The 15397-nt window shown below is 41.1% G+C and overlaps 1 protein-coding gene across 6 annotated transcripts in view; it reads right to left on the reverse strand.

The window, feature by feature from the left end:
* grin2aa (glutamate receptor, ionotropic, N-methyl D-aspartate 2A, a) overlaps window positions 1-15397 on the reverse strand; it is a 304643-nt gene that overhangs the window by 45000 nt on the left and 244246 nt on the right. The gene's annotated exons all lie outside the window — the stretch shown is intronic.

Below are 15397 nucleotides of genomic sequence, written 5' to 3' on the forward strand. Positions count from 1 at the left end.
TGTACCTGTCAAAAAGTGACTCGGATGGCACAGCAGCCACAAATTGGAAACAACCAATTTGATCCACAGGTTCATTCCAGCGTTTATGCTCCACATGATTCTCCTCTTAACCCTCTTCGCCTAATTCCTCAACATATTCCTCCATAATTTACTTCCTTGTGTGCTTCTCCAGATTCTCTTTGAATGCACCTATGTTAATTGTCTTAACTTTTCTTGTGGTAGAAGTTTCCATGTTCAAAACATTTTCCACGTAAAGAAGCTTTTTTTTCCTTAATTCTACATTGGATTTATTAGTGAATACCTTACGTCTGCCCTGGGTCTGGTCTTGTCCATGAATGAAAACACCTTCTCTGTCTCACATTCATTCACAGGCTTTAGAACCTTGAGCAGATTCCACCAACCTTCATCCTATGTTGTAACAGCTGGTCAGGAAAACCATCCACAGAAAAATCTGATTCACTGTTTCAATCTTTCAGCCTTTGGAACCTCCTGACTAGTGTCACTTTTTTTTGTGCCAACTTTTCTAAACGCAAAATATTATATCCATCTTACCACCGCTAATTTAAATCTGCACTGCTGTAAGAACTTCAACTTTGTCTCAATTTATCTCCTCATGGTTTCTTATCTTTATAGAAACACTTTTGTATCTGCCATCCCCTCAGCCTTTGCTTCAGAGAAGCTCCTTCAATCAACTCGACTTCTCTGTTGCTCCATGAAATGTTGAAAGTGTTGCACCAATGTCAATTGCGATAGGGTTGTTGTAATAGTAATTAGCTTTGTTACTTAACAAATAACAACATAAGATTGGAGTGATATGTTATATTAAAGAAGTTTATTATGTAATATTAAAGTAATGTATAAAAATAAATATTGTTAATACCATTTTGAACTGGAGACTGCTTTGCATCAGTGTACTTTGGTTGAATTCTCCAGTGTTCTCTAAAACCACTGCACCTGAAAACTACACTTGCTCTGACTTCTCATGCCCAGGGGACTAATGGGGAAATGAAAAGATTTAAAGTGCATCAAGAGGTTTCAAATGCAGCCTTATCTCTGAATTCCTACCATAGCTAGGGGTAAAATCCTGTGGAGACCACAGCAGTTTCCGCCTTCAGTTGGACATCAGCAGGAGCACTGCATCATCTTTATTCAAAAAGGATTGCCACATTTTGTGGCAATCAAAAACCCAGGGGTGAAAATCCCATCCATTCAGAGCTGCCAGTGCAAAGAAGCCAGCAGCTTTGTTGTACTCAGCCGTGTTACTGTATGCCAATCTATCTAATGATGAAAGATTGTTTCCTACAAAGGTAGTTTTATTTCCCATTTGTTTCTTAAATACCGACATGGGATACCTTCTATGTACTGCCCATTACACATACACACACACATAGACACACACACACCCACACACACACACACCCACACACACACCCCCACCCAAACACATACACGCACACACATGCACACTCACATTCACACTCACACACGCACGCTCCCACTCTCACACACACATGCACACTCACACACTCCCACTCCCACACACACATGCGTGCATGCACACACAGACACACACTCCCACACATACATGCGTGCATGCACACACAGACACACACTCCCACACACACATGCGTGCATGCACACACAGACACACACTCCCACACACACACACCCACACTCCCACATACACAGTCCCTCCCACACACACATGCACGCTCACACATGCACACTCACACATACACACTACCACTCCCACACATGCACACTCTCACATACACACTCTCACTCCCACTCTCGCACACATACTCACACACACACGCGTACACACACACCCCCACACACACATACATGCACACTCACACATGCACACTCACACACTCCCACACAGACAGACACACGCACACTCCCACTCCCACACAGACACACACATATGCACACTCACACATACACACTCCCACTCACATACACACACACACACACTCTCTCTCACACTCTAAGCCAACAGGTTATTTACGCTTTCATTGTATTGATCATTTTGAATTATGTCACCAAACCTTTATCTCTTCCCTATTAATGAATGTAAGCCTGGTTGTGCTGAGGCCCTGTGTATTCAGTTTATCGCATACTGGTGGGATGGGCATTGAAGAGTAATTGGTAGCTGGACCAAGGAATTACATTATAGCTGTGACAATAGGATGGGAAGGTATTGGTCAAGCCATAGACTTTGGTCTGACAAAGACAGATCTTACATCAAAATCCTGAGGAGTTAACAAGGAATGGTTGAGCTAATTGTTGATTTGTTTGAAAGAAAATCCCAAGGACTTGACAACAACTGAACTGAGTGTAATTATTGGCAATTGTCTTTGTTTATCAGGTAGCATTTGGTTGAAAGCCACTGCGTATCGTGGTCAGGATAAAGTAATATGTTTATGTCAAGTTTATGAACTGTTATTCTATAATTTGTGGAAATAAAACAAAAATATGATTACTTCCCTGATAGATAAAAATTAAAATGAGTTCTGGAATATAAAACAAACTGATTATATTTTGGTCTTCAGGGGAAAATATTAAGCATCATATGTTATATGAATACTGAAATCTGTAATTAGGTATGTGAAACCAAAACAAATGAAAATACATTCCTTACTGATTGTACTAATGTCAGGCAATTTGTTGAACAAACCTCATTAGAGAAATTATTGATATGTAGTCACTGATGTGTTTTTTTTTTCCCATGTGGTACGATAGAGGCAATATTCCTTCCAGTGAAAATTGGGAGAATGACTGTTTCTCTTGGTAATTAATGGCTCACCAACAAATGAACTCGGAAAATTGCATGTTTTCATCCAGGCATTCCTCTTGATTTCATTCGTGGGCTGTTAATTTAGTGGATAATTAATTTCAGAGATAAACAAGCATTCGCTGAGTTTTTTAGGAAATCAGGGTTTGCTGGGGCCTTAAAATCGTCCCTTTTCTGACTCAGTCAATTTCAATTTGCACCATTCCCTGATTTGCCATTCTTATTGCTGTGCCCTTCTCCTTTTGCTCTGTCACACCCACCGATTAAACCTACTAGGAAGAAGACTGAGGGAACAGAATGACAGTCAATGACTCCACTTAAATGGCTATTACTAGCAGGGAAGTAAAGGGGAAAACTTTTGTACTCTGACATTCTGTTCTATACCATTTGGTATTGCTTTCTGATTTTGGTAGGATGAAGATGTACTCTTTGCCTTCTTAACATTAATAGCCCACCTGGTTAACAAAATTAAATACCACTTCATACACAATAAGGACGTTCAGGTCCACATTGGCAGGCTGCTTTTCACCATTAAGAACTAATCATATTTTACAACACTTGACAGAAATTACAGTTCAAAATAAAGAACAGGAGAATTATTTTAAGAAAACAGAGCCATGAGGAGACAAGCTGAGACAAAGGTAAAGTGAGATGTGGTGAAGTGTTTCCTAATAAAATGTAACCTGAATAAGAGACAATCAGAGAGGCCTATAACTTTGGAAACATCTGTAAACCATGAAAACTTAGTAAAGTCAAAAAATGACTTGTAAGTTAGTTACATTAAGTTGAACAATTACTTGAAATTACTTGTTCTGATGTCTTTCTAAATATCAATATCATTGATTGGACAGGGTGGTGACCATCTTTATCAAGCAAACTTTCTTTTTGTTTCAAATTAAAGCAAAATACTTTTGACAGCAGGGATCTGAAATTAACACAAAAAGTGCCGAAGAACTCATCATCTGTGGGGCGAGAAACAGAGTTAACATGATCAGTGTTCTCACAAAGGGTCACTGGATTTTGAAATGTTAACTCTTTTTGATCACTGCAAATGCTGCCAGACATGTTGAGTTTTCCAGAATTCTCTGCTTTTGTTCATGTAAATACTGTTTCTCTGTCCTCGGAAGTTGCCAGACCTATTGACTTCTCCAGCACTTTTTGCTTTCACTTTTCTTGCGTTGGATCCTGCAGATTTTCTGAGTAGTTACAGCATTTTCTGCCCCTATTACTTAGCACCTATAGTGTACTATGTGCTGGTTACCAATAAAACAGCGTGGGTACTTGAATGCTAAGAAATTGAGAGGAGCAAGTTTTGAAGTCCTTAGTAATTTTCAGGACAATGTCTACAATTGTTGCCTAAAACAGCAAATGCTAGATAAATTACTCTTTTACTCTTAAGTGAAGTTAAAGTAAAGCAAGATTCTCCTGCTCCTCGGATGCTGCCTGACCTGCTGTGCTTTTCCAGCACCACACTCTCAACTCTGATCTCCAGCAGCTGCAGTCCTCACTTTCTCCTTAAAGTAAGCCCAGCAGTCAGATAGCTGTTTGGATTGTGTGATTTTAGTAGAATGAATATGGTTTTTAAAATTTATCTTTATCAAGAAACGAGAAATAAGTGTAACTGTTCATTGCTCAGGAGATTGCTAAGGAATTAACGATGGGAAACAAATTGGGAATAGTCCCTTTAATATTACATAGGGAAATCCTTATCCAAACTTGGGGAGATGGCAAGACTGTTTCCCTATCTCCATCTCTCAGAAAAATCCAGACAAAGGTTAAAAAGTGTCCACCTTGACAGCATCATGTTTTAAATGGGACGAGAAACATTTTGGACAAATGATTCCACTCATTGTGTATTCCAAAATCTGCCCATCTCTTCTCCTTTAAATCACTTCTTAAAGCTTGAATGTAGCATGATGCCACCCAACGTGTTTGAGTTCAAGACAGACCGGTTTAGCAGAAGGCAAGAACTATCTTCAGGCATGGACTTCCAAATCACATGATTTATTATAATATTAACACTATATCCTGCTATTCATGGTAATCATAGATAGCCCACTGACACTTAGTTACATTAGTTAAGAATGTTCTCTATATGTGCTTCTCTCTTCTAAATAATCTATTACGCCGTTAGACTTCAACCAACCACTAACCAACACACTCACTACCTCCTCCTCCACTGTGCTATTTATGCTCAGTGATGCACAGCGCTGTGACATAATTGCAAAGTTGTTCTAGAGCCCTGAAGCCCTTGAATAGCATTAACATTTCCTCATGAGGCTCGGTACCAAATTCTGATGCTGCTTCTGTCAAAGACTTTAGGGAATGTTAATATGTTGGAAGCATAATGTAAAGGGAAGCTGTCACTGTGTGGTTGCTGTGTTTAATACTCCATGGCACACAAACAATCACTGGTCCAATTGTGCCCCAATGATATTTAAAAAATTTTTCAAAACATCTACAGAATTCTGTGAAGTTGGAAAGTGACATGCACAGCAAGATTCTGTTCTTAAATGGATTAGGAAATATTATTCTGCTGGAAATGAAAAGCAAAGTCATAAAACAGTGGTCTGAAAATATTGTAACTTTTTAATGCATTGTTGTGATCGCTGTTTTAAAAGATTTCAAGGCCTCAGCACCCAGAGAACCAGAATTTGATAAATTAGATGTTGGTTTATTCAAGCCTGCAGTTAATGTGATTGCCAAATCCACTGCTAACTTTAATTAGTTTTTCCTCCAAGATAGGCCAGCTACCAAACGAATGAAAGATTGCTGGTGAGAAACATCCTTTCACTGTTCTCAATGTTTAACAACCCATTTTCATGTTTTATTTCGCGTTCAGAATTGTGATTATTATTATTTTCCCCTCTATACAGGTATGAATCTAAACATTATGCATATCAGTGGGACCCAGAATACAGTGGGATAACTTTAAAATTAGACTATTGAGGGTGAAATCAGGAAGGACATTATCACACAAAAAATTGGGGAAATCTGGGAATAATGCCTCCCATCCAAAAAAAATTCTCAAAAGGCTGTTGAGTTTGGTCAATTGTAAACTTCAAAACTGAGATTGACAGATTTCTGTAAGGCAAGAAGATTCATAGTTAGATCAAAGGAGTTAAGATATACATTACTTCCATCAAATTGAATGGCAGAACAGAAACAAAGGATTCAGCAACCTACTCCAAGGGTCTATGTCCATCACTCTAGCATCACTGGTATCACTAAGGTGGCAGAGTGCCTCAGTGGTTCACACTGCTGCCTCAGAGTGCCAGGAACTCAGGTTCAGTTCCAGCCTTGGGTGACTGTGTGGAGTTTGCACATACTTCTCGTGTCTACACAGGTTTTCTCTGAGTACTCTGGTTTCCTCCCACAGTCCATGGATGTAGTGCTTAGGTGGCTTGGCTGTAGTGTCAAATAATGTGTGGGTTGGGTGAATTGGCCATGGGAACTACAGGGTTACAGGTATAGGGTAGGGGAATGGGTCAGGATGGGATGCTGTTTGAAGGGTTGGTGTGGACTCAACAGGCCACATTGTAGGGATACTATAAATCTCTGATGTACCATCTAGGTGGATTAAAAGGGTAACAGGGATAGAGTTGGAGCCTAGGTCTGTGTAGGATGCTGTTTGGAGGGTTGGTGCTGACCCAATGGGTCAAATGGCCTCTTTCCACATTATAGCAATACTATGATCTTATTACTGATCCTATTAAGTTTAACTTAATCTTCCAGAATGCAGAATATATGCTGAAACAAATAAGATGCCATGCTAGAGGGTCAATTTAATTTTACAACCAATATGTCCAAATTATTGCTGGTATATTAAAAAGGGCTCTCACTAAACATTTCAATGCATTCAGAACTTATCAGTCAATCTGCTGCTGGTTTACAATAGAGGCCCATTTACTGCAGATGATTCTCGTTTTTACTGTTCCTCAGATAGAAGTAAATCAAAAGCTTGGGATGCTTTTGATCAGTGAAAATGATACAGCACTTTCTTCAAGATGAAATTGGACCAGACATAGTAGGATGAGAGCAGAGAATACTTCCACAGGACCCAGGACAGAGAAGAGACTGGGAAAGCAAAATCAAGGAGAGATGAGGTTAGTTTAAGAAAAGGGCAGAAATTAATGACAAAACCAGACAGGTGCAATAAAGCAGCTGAAGTCAATGATTTGAGAAGGAGGCAAAAGTGGAGAGTAAAATATGCAAAGGAAATTCAGCACAGAGATAAATCTGAAGAAAGTGGAGCAGGACAGCAGAGACAGACTGGACAGAAGATGATACATTAGGCATGAGAGGGGTATTAGAGAAAGGGTGAATGTGATACAATAGTAAATACGTGAGAGAATCAGTGAAAAAGAAAAGAGACAGGGATTCGAAAGGGTTGGAATTGAGAAGGGTGCTGAAGCAGGCTTTGAAAAGAAAACAGAAACACAATTTTGAAAGAGACAAGACAGAGAAACGTAGACACAGGAAGCATGCAGAGGTTCACATCAGAACGATACAAAGACACAAACACACAAAGACAGAAGATATCTTAATCAATATTAAATATATAAGACCATAAGACTTTGGAGTAAAAGGTGAATTAGCCTACTGAGTCTGCCATTCAGTGAGATCATGCTGATAACCCTGAATTCCATTTCCCTGCTTTATCCCCCTAACCTTTTATTCCATTACAGATTTAGAATTTGTCTTGAATATACTTGATGACATAGCCTCAACAGAATTTGTGGTAAAGAATTTCACAGATTCACTACTCTCTGAGGAAGAAACTCATCCCCATCTCGGTCATAAATGTGTCACCTCTGATTCTGAAATTATGCCCTCTGGTCCTGGACTCTTCCACTAGAGAAACAACCTCTCTATATTTAGCCTGTCAAGTCGCCTGAGAATCTTGTATGTTTCAATAAGGTTGCCTTTCATTCTCCTACACTCCAATGATTACAAGCCCAACCTACTCAATGTATTCTCACAAGACAGTTTTTTTCTTACCTGTTATCAGGAGAAAGTGAGGACTGCAGATGCTGGAGATCAGAGTCAAAAAGTGTGGCGCTGGAAGAACACAGCAGGTCAGCCCAGCGAACCTTCTTTAGATTGCCCCCAATCCCAAAATATTTTTCCTAAGTTGAGGCACCCAAAATATTCACTGTATTCCCACTGTGCTCTAACCACTGCTTTGTATATTTTTGGCAAAACTTCCCTACTTTTGTACTTCAGTCCCTTTGAAACAAAGGCCAACATTTCATTTGCCTTTCCTATTACCAATTGGATTTGGATGCCAGCTTTTTGTGATGCATGCATGAGGACTTCCAAATCCTTGTGCTGTAATGTTCTGCAGTCTTTCTCCATTTAAATAATATTCAGCTCCTCTACTCATCTTTCCAAAGTGCAAAACCACACTCATTTCTACATTATATTCCATCTGCCAAGTTTTCGCCCACTTACTTAACCTGTCTATATCCTTCTGCAAACTCTTTATGTCATCTTCACCACTTGCCTTTTCACCTATTTTCATGTCATCTGCAAACCTGGCTACAGTATACTCACTGTCCTCATCTAAACCATCGATATAGATTGTAAATAATTGTGGACCCAGGCCTTGTGGCACTCCGCTAGTTGCAAATTTCTATCCTGAAAATGCCTGCCTTATCCCAACTCTCTGTCTTCTATTATTCATTTATTTTGATGAGCATACGTTATCAAATGAAACAGGCCCCAAGTAGAGCGGTAAATCTGTGGTAACCTGTTACTGGATTTAGAAAAATGTGTCTTTGCTTGTCAGCAGTTGCTGCCACTTCCCAAGATTTAATGTCAGTTGAAAATGTTAATGTAGGTAAGGAAACCAGTGAGATTTCAACAGAGCCTCCTCTGTCATGTTTTTATTGAGATGTATTAATGGTATTTGATTAATGCATTACGTTGAGCAATATCATTTGGTTTGAGCAGAAATCTTTCCAGGACTGATGGTGTCTTCAGAAGGTGACATTATTTGGCTGATTAGGCAATCGAGTGCTCCCATGAAGTGCAAACAGAACAATTGCGTGCCAAAAGCCTGTAGATTCTATTAAACCTAATGGACAGAAAAATCACAGGGTGCAAGCCTGTGATTACCTAACTTCCAGAAGCTGCTGGGAAGATCCTTGCTGGGAGAACCCATTCACACAATCAGCTTGACTAAATACTTGAGAATTTACTTTTATTGTTTTTTTTTAATGCTCTTATTGTGTATTGCCGTATCTGCTGTCAGTTTGTTACTGGGGCACTCCAGTCTCTGGTCAATAGTTGTGATTCCCACTGACAACTCGAGCACTAAACAAAATTCAAGTGACTAACCAGCGCCAGACCGAGGGAGTGCTGCAGGGTTAGACATGCTGTCCCTTAGATGAGCTGTTAAACCAAGGCCCTTAATTGTCATCCAAGGTAAATGTAAGGGTAGATGCGGAGAGGATGTCTCCTCTCAAGGGAGAGTCTAGAACTAAGGCTCACTGTTTAAAAATCAGAGGTTGCCCATTACAAGGAGAATTGAAACAAAATTCTTTTTTTTTTCTCAGAGGGTCATGAGTCTTTGGAACCATCATCTTGAAAGGACAGTAGAAACAGAGTCCTTAAAGATTTTTAAGGTGGCTGTGAATAGATTCTGGATGAAAGAAAGGTGCAGAAAGATCATCGGGGGGTGGGGGGTGGGGGGTGGGGGGGGGGGGGGGCGGGGAGGGCAGGCAGAGAATGTGGATTTGAGGCTACAATGAGATCAGCCATGATCTTGTTGAGCAGCAGAATAGACCCAAAGTGCTGAATGGTCTCCTGCTCCAGATTCATACATTTGTATCATATAAAAGGTCCCATTTAAAAAGGAGCAGGAGTTTTACCCCTGGTGTCCTGGCCAAGCAACAATACAAGAAGATGAACTGGTCATTATTGCACTGCTGTGTGTTGGGTAGGCATTGATTGCTGACCCACTGGCTACTGTGGAGAACTACACATTCATGTTCACTTTGGAGCATGCATGCACATGGTTCCAGACACAATACATCGTCATGTGATTTTGAACAAGGGTTCAGTGGTGGGAAGAGAGAACAGGGCATGGGGAAAGTTGTGCCGGGGTGGCATTACAACAGACTATACACTTCGAAAGTACCTCTTTGGCTGTTGGGACTGATCATGAAAAGTGCTGTATGAATGCAGGCCGTTTTCTTTATTTCATTTCTGAAGGATTTAACCGCCAGAGTCAGTCAGTAGCAGCCTAGCCCTGGGGTCATGTCTCATTCTAAGACATGAGCCCAGCGATCACAGCTGACACTCTTGCGTAGTACTGGGGAAGTGCCGGACTGTCAGAAGTGCCATCCCTTGGAATTAAACAGTTTAAAGCTGCTGATTACTCCTTAGTACATCACTCAGATCTTGGTCGAGTGATCATGACTCATGCATCAGTCTGGACAGCGAATAGCTGACCAAATCACAGCAGAGACTGATCCAGTTCAAATCTGACATTCATGTGAGTGTCCCATTGTCAGGAGCAGGGTCTCCCACTCTGGGTGTTCCCGGGAGACATTCAGACCATTTGGCAGCTGGAACTTCCCTAATCAATGGGACTAGTTTCCTGAATGGGGGTGGGAGGGGGCCATTTTAATCCAGGGTTGTAATCAATACTCTATCCATCAGTTTGTTGACAACATTTTTTTTAAAAAAAGATCACCGATGACAGGATTTTCATAAATGTCCTAAGTCAGTTTAACTTTAATCACTGAGAAGACATGTACTCCAAGGTCTATATAAATTCTTTCACAGATTAGATATTCTAAGTAGCTGTGTAGTTAGACTAATATCATGCTGTAATTTAAAAACCCAAGGGTTCTTTATAGAACCTGTTGGGATGACTATTGCTCACAGCACAGTGTGTGTCTCACTGGAGTATGCTAGTGCTTAAGGTTATTAATGATTTCAGTCTATCCCACTTAGCTAACAATTTATCATGCAATGCACTTGAATACTAGCCAAGAAGATGAGATAATGGCTTTGTTCTGTCGAGTGCATCTGCACCAAACACAGGATATTCCCCTTTATCAAACTGGCCCCAATACATTGGAATTCTGACGGTGGAATTTCAATCAGAAGTTCCATCTTGAAAGCAGGAAATTGAAAGTGCATCTAACCATAAAATGTAGACAACAATAGTTGGCTCCAGGACTAACCTGATGCTTCTTGATATAACCAGATGGATGACTGAACACTTGCAGCCATTGAGATTTATGTGCCGCATTCTGGGCCTGCAATGCAGTACACACCGTGGGATAGGACTGCCATTTATCTCAAGCTTAAGTGTCGTTGCTTCAAAATTTATGTGGTAAGCTATCATGTGGAAAAAGACTATCGGGATTGCACATCAGCCTGCAACACCAACCTATTATTTCATCGTTATGTCGGGCAGGATAAATGCCCTGTATGGTGTGCGCCACCATATGCCAAAAACTGAGATCAAATTTTAATCAAACGATTTATAGCAAGCAGGTTTAAGATGTCATTATAAGTGGTGTGTCTGGAAAATTCCCTTCCACCATTCTCACCTGAACTCCTGAGACATGTTCAGAATTTTCGCAGAATTAATCATTAGCTTTTGAGGCAATGGGCAATTGGGTTTCTGTCTCTCCCACTTAGATCATTGACAGCCTTTACACAGTAACCCCGAAGAGAATGAGATTGCCATAAGGAGTTACAGTGGAATTTTCCAGAATTTATATTTTCCTTGGACCTCATTGGATCACATGACCGCAGCTCAGGGGGCAGGAGCCACTTGACATGATGAGTTGGCAAACATGGCATAGTGCAGAGTCAATGGTCTTGCTACAAAATCAGAAATTCAGAATGAAGGGTCATTGGACCCAAAATGTTAACTCTGCTTTTTCTCCACAGATGTTGCTAGACCTGCTCCATTTTTCCAGCAATTTCTGATTCTATTTCAGATTTCCAGCCTCTACAATTCTTTGGTTTTTTTTTTAATAATTCTGCTGCTCTTTATCAGCCTTTCAATTCAATACTCTAACCGTTGACAGCAAAGTCCGCCTCTTAGTCTGATCAGTGCCTCTGGAGACCTTCACAAAGTCAGGATTTTACACAACTTCAAACTTCAATCTCTTTTTGGGATGATTTAGGGTGGAAGAAAACCAAAATCTTCCGTGTAGAAAAATGCTGAATGTGCAGTGTTTTGATTTCATGTATGTTTCATTTGTTAATGTGATCTCCTGTAGGAAGGAAGTACGGAAGCAAACTCCATGAAATGGCCATAATCTTCCAATCTGCTTGAGATACAGTGCCAGAGTACTGGAGGATTATGATTGTTACACCCTTGCTCAGTCAAGGCTGTAAGGATAAACCTAACAAGCACAAGCCAATCATTTTCACTTCAGTTTCTGGGAAGCTATCAGAAATCATAATTTGGACTAAATTCACAGTCAGCTGGACAATTAAAGAAAACTAGAATGGAATTGTTACAAATTGTACAAATGGTGTTCAATGAAATAGACTGAGGTTTTGGTGAGACAAATCAGAAGGTTGATGAGGCCTGTGTGGTTGAAGTGATATCTACAGACTTCCGAGACGCATTTGAGAAGTGCCACATAAAAGACTTGCCAGTAAAGCTGAACATCATTCGATAAAAAAAGATGAGATAATGGCTTTATTCTGTAACATGCATCTGCAAAGAGCACAGGATATTCCCGTTTACCCGACTGGTCCCAATACATTGAAATTCTCACAGTGGAATTTTAAACAGAAATTCCATCTTGAAAGCAGAAAATCGAAAGTGTATCCATCTGTGGAAGGTAGACAATAATAGTTGGTTCCAGGACTAACCTGATGCTTCTTGATGGATGACTGAACACTTTGCGGTTACTGAGACTGATGTGCTGCATTCTGGGACAGGACAGCCATAAATAACGTGGAAACAAAAGTGGCCAAGTTACATAGAATGGAAAGTAGCGGTGAAAAGCCACTTTTCAGACTGGAGGAAGATACATATTGAAGATCCCAAGTGCCTGGACCCCTGCCTTTTTTGATTTACATTAATGACTTAAACTTGGGCATCCAGGATTTCAATTTTAAAATCTGGAGGGATTGTCAGCATCTATTCATCTTGGGAGCTGATGGTCTGTATCCAGGGTATATGTTACCTCTGGATTGAACATTTTCTAATGGAATCATGGAGGCTGGCTCATCACTGGCAGTCCCTTCCACAGCAATCACAAATAAATAGCATTGGGCTGAGATTGACAAAGAGTTTTCCTTCTGCCAGGGTCTCTTTCTCTGCTATTTGATCTTTTTTTTAACCTCTCCTTGTTCCATGCTCTTCGTAACAGTTTGACTCCATGCACTCTGATGACAGCAAGAACTTCCCATGCATCAATTTCAATCCTGGTCAACTTTAGTTCACATGTGCAGACATCCTTCTATTGCAGACACAGACAACCTCATGGTTTCCGGCTGATAGCAAGCTTGCATAGAGCACTAATTTCGGAAAGTGGTCTTCGATAGATACATAGAGTCATACAGCACAGAAACAGACCCTTCCACCCAACCCATCCTTGCTGTACATAATCCCAAACTAAGCTAGACCCACCTGCCTATTCCTGGTCCTTCCAAACCTTTCCTATTCATGTACTTATCTCAATGTCTTTAAATGTTGTAACTGATTAGATCCCTACAGTGTGGAAACAAGCCCTTCGGCCCAACAAGTCCACACCAAAACTCCTAAGAGTAACCCACTCAGACCCATTCCCTATATTTATCCCTGATTAATGCACCTAACTATGGGCAATTTAGCATGGTCAATTCACCTGACCTGCACATCTTTGGACTGTGGGAGGAAACCGGAGCACCCGGAGGAAACCCATGCAGACACAGGGAGAATGTACAAACTCCACACAGACAGTCGCCCAAGGCAGGAACTGAACCCGGCGCTGTGAGGCAACAGTGCTAACTGCGGTGTTACCGTGCTGCCCCCCACATTAGCACTTCCTCAGGCAATTCATTTCACATGTGAACTACTCTCTGTGTAAAACATTTGCCCCTCGTATCTTTTTCAAATCTCTCTTCTCGCAACTTAAAAATATGTCTCCTGGTCTTGAAATCCCCCATCCTAGGGAAAAAACACCTACCATTAACCTTATCTATACCCCTCATGACTTTATAAACCTCTACAAGGTCACCTCTCAACCTCCTACACTCCAGTGAGAAAAGTCCCAGCCTATGCAGCCTTTCTTTATAACTCAAATAATCGACAATAGATGCAGGAGTAGGCCATTCAGCCCTTCGAGCCTGCACCGCCATTCAATATGATCATGGCTGATCATTCCTAATCAGTATCCTCTTCCTGCCTTATCTCCATAACCCTTGATTCCACTATCTTTGAGAGCTCTATCCAACTCTTTCTTAATTGAATCCAGAGACTGGGCCTCCACCTTCCATACCCAGCGATTTCCCGGCAAATCTCTTCTGAACCCTCTTCCGCTCAATATCGTTCCTACAGCAATGTTCCAGAAGCAACCTCACCAATGTCCTATACAACCTCAACATGACTTCCCATGATTTATTTGACACACATGACTCAGCCAGAAGAGACATCACCAACCCAAGAGGGCAAATATGCTCAGAATTCCAAAGCACTAATGTACTGAGCAGTGGGATTTCAGTGATGGTAATGCTGTTGAATGCCAAGCGGCAATGTTTAGATTTTCTCTTGTTGAAGATGCCCAATGCCCAGCACTTGTGTGGCACAAATGGTCATTGGCATTTTTGGGTCTAGATAGTGCCCAAATCCAGAAGGATCTGGACATGGTCTGCTGCAGTATTTAAAGAGTCATTACTCTTTAATCATGAGTCTTTGAGCAATCATCAGCAAACATCCCCAACAAACCACCAATCCTTATGTTTAGAGGAAGGTCATTGATGAAGCAGCTGAAGGTAATTGGACTTGTGGGCACTACCCTGAGGAAGGTCCCATTGCCACTAGCCAGTAATTTGCCAGGAGATCTGTCCCTAATGTGGTGAAGACTTCAAACCTGAATGAACCATGCTTCATTGTACGGTGGTGACAGATGAGGAAATATAACATGGAGTCAGTCGCATCTGCTGATTCCTGCCCCTGATAGAAAATGTGCAACCCTGGATAAGATGAACGACAGCAGTTTCGGTATGAAGGGCAATGTGTGCTGCTCCCCAATTTTCCTTGCAAACCAGTCCCAACCCCCATTAAGCCCCTAACCAGAATTAGGACGAAAATTGGCTAATCATTCTCTTAGTCGAGAGTGTGGTGCTGGAAAAGTAGAGGTCAGGCATCATCTGAGGAGCAGGAAAATCGACATTTCGGGCATAAGTCCTTCAGCCCGAAACATTGATTCTCCTGCTCCTCAGATGCTGCCTGACTGGCTGTGCTTTTCCAGCACCACACTCTCGACTCTGATCTCCAGCATCTGCAGTCCTCACTTTCTCCAACTCATTCGCTTAGCTGACAAATGCCTGAGGAACCAAGGGATTACTGGTATCCGTGATACTGCACGCCAGCATGAGTCAATATTTTCATCCCTGCATATGTAACTTATT

Source organism: Chiloscyllium punctatum, chromosome 40, assembly GCF_047496795.1.
Source record: "Chiloscyllium punctatum isolate Juve2018m chromosome 40, sChiPun1.3, whole genome shotgun sequence".
Lineage (NCBI taxonomy): Eukaryota > Metazoa > Chordata > Chondrichthyes > Orectolobiformes > Hemiscylliidae > Chiloscyllium > Chiloscyllium punctatum.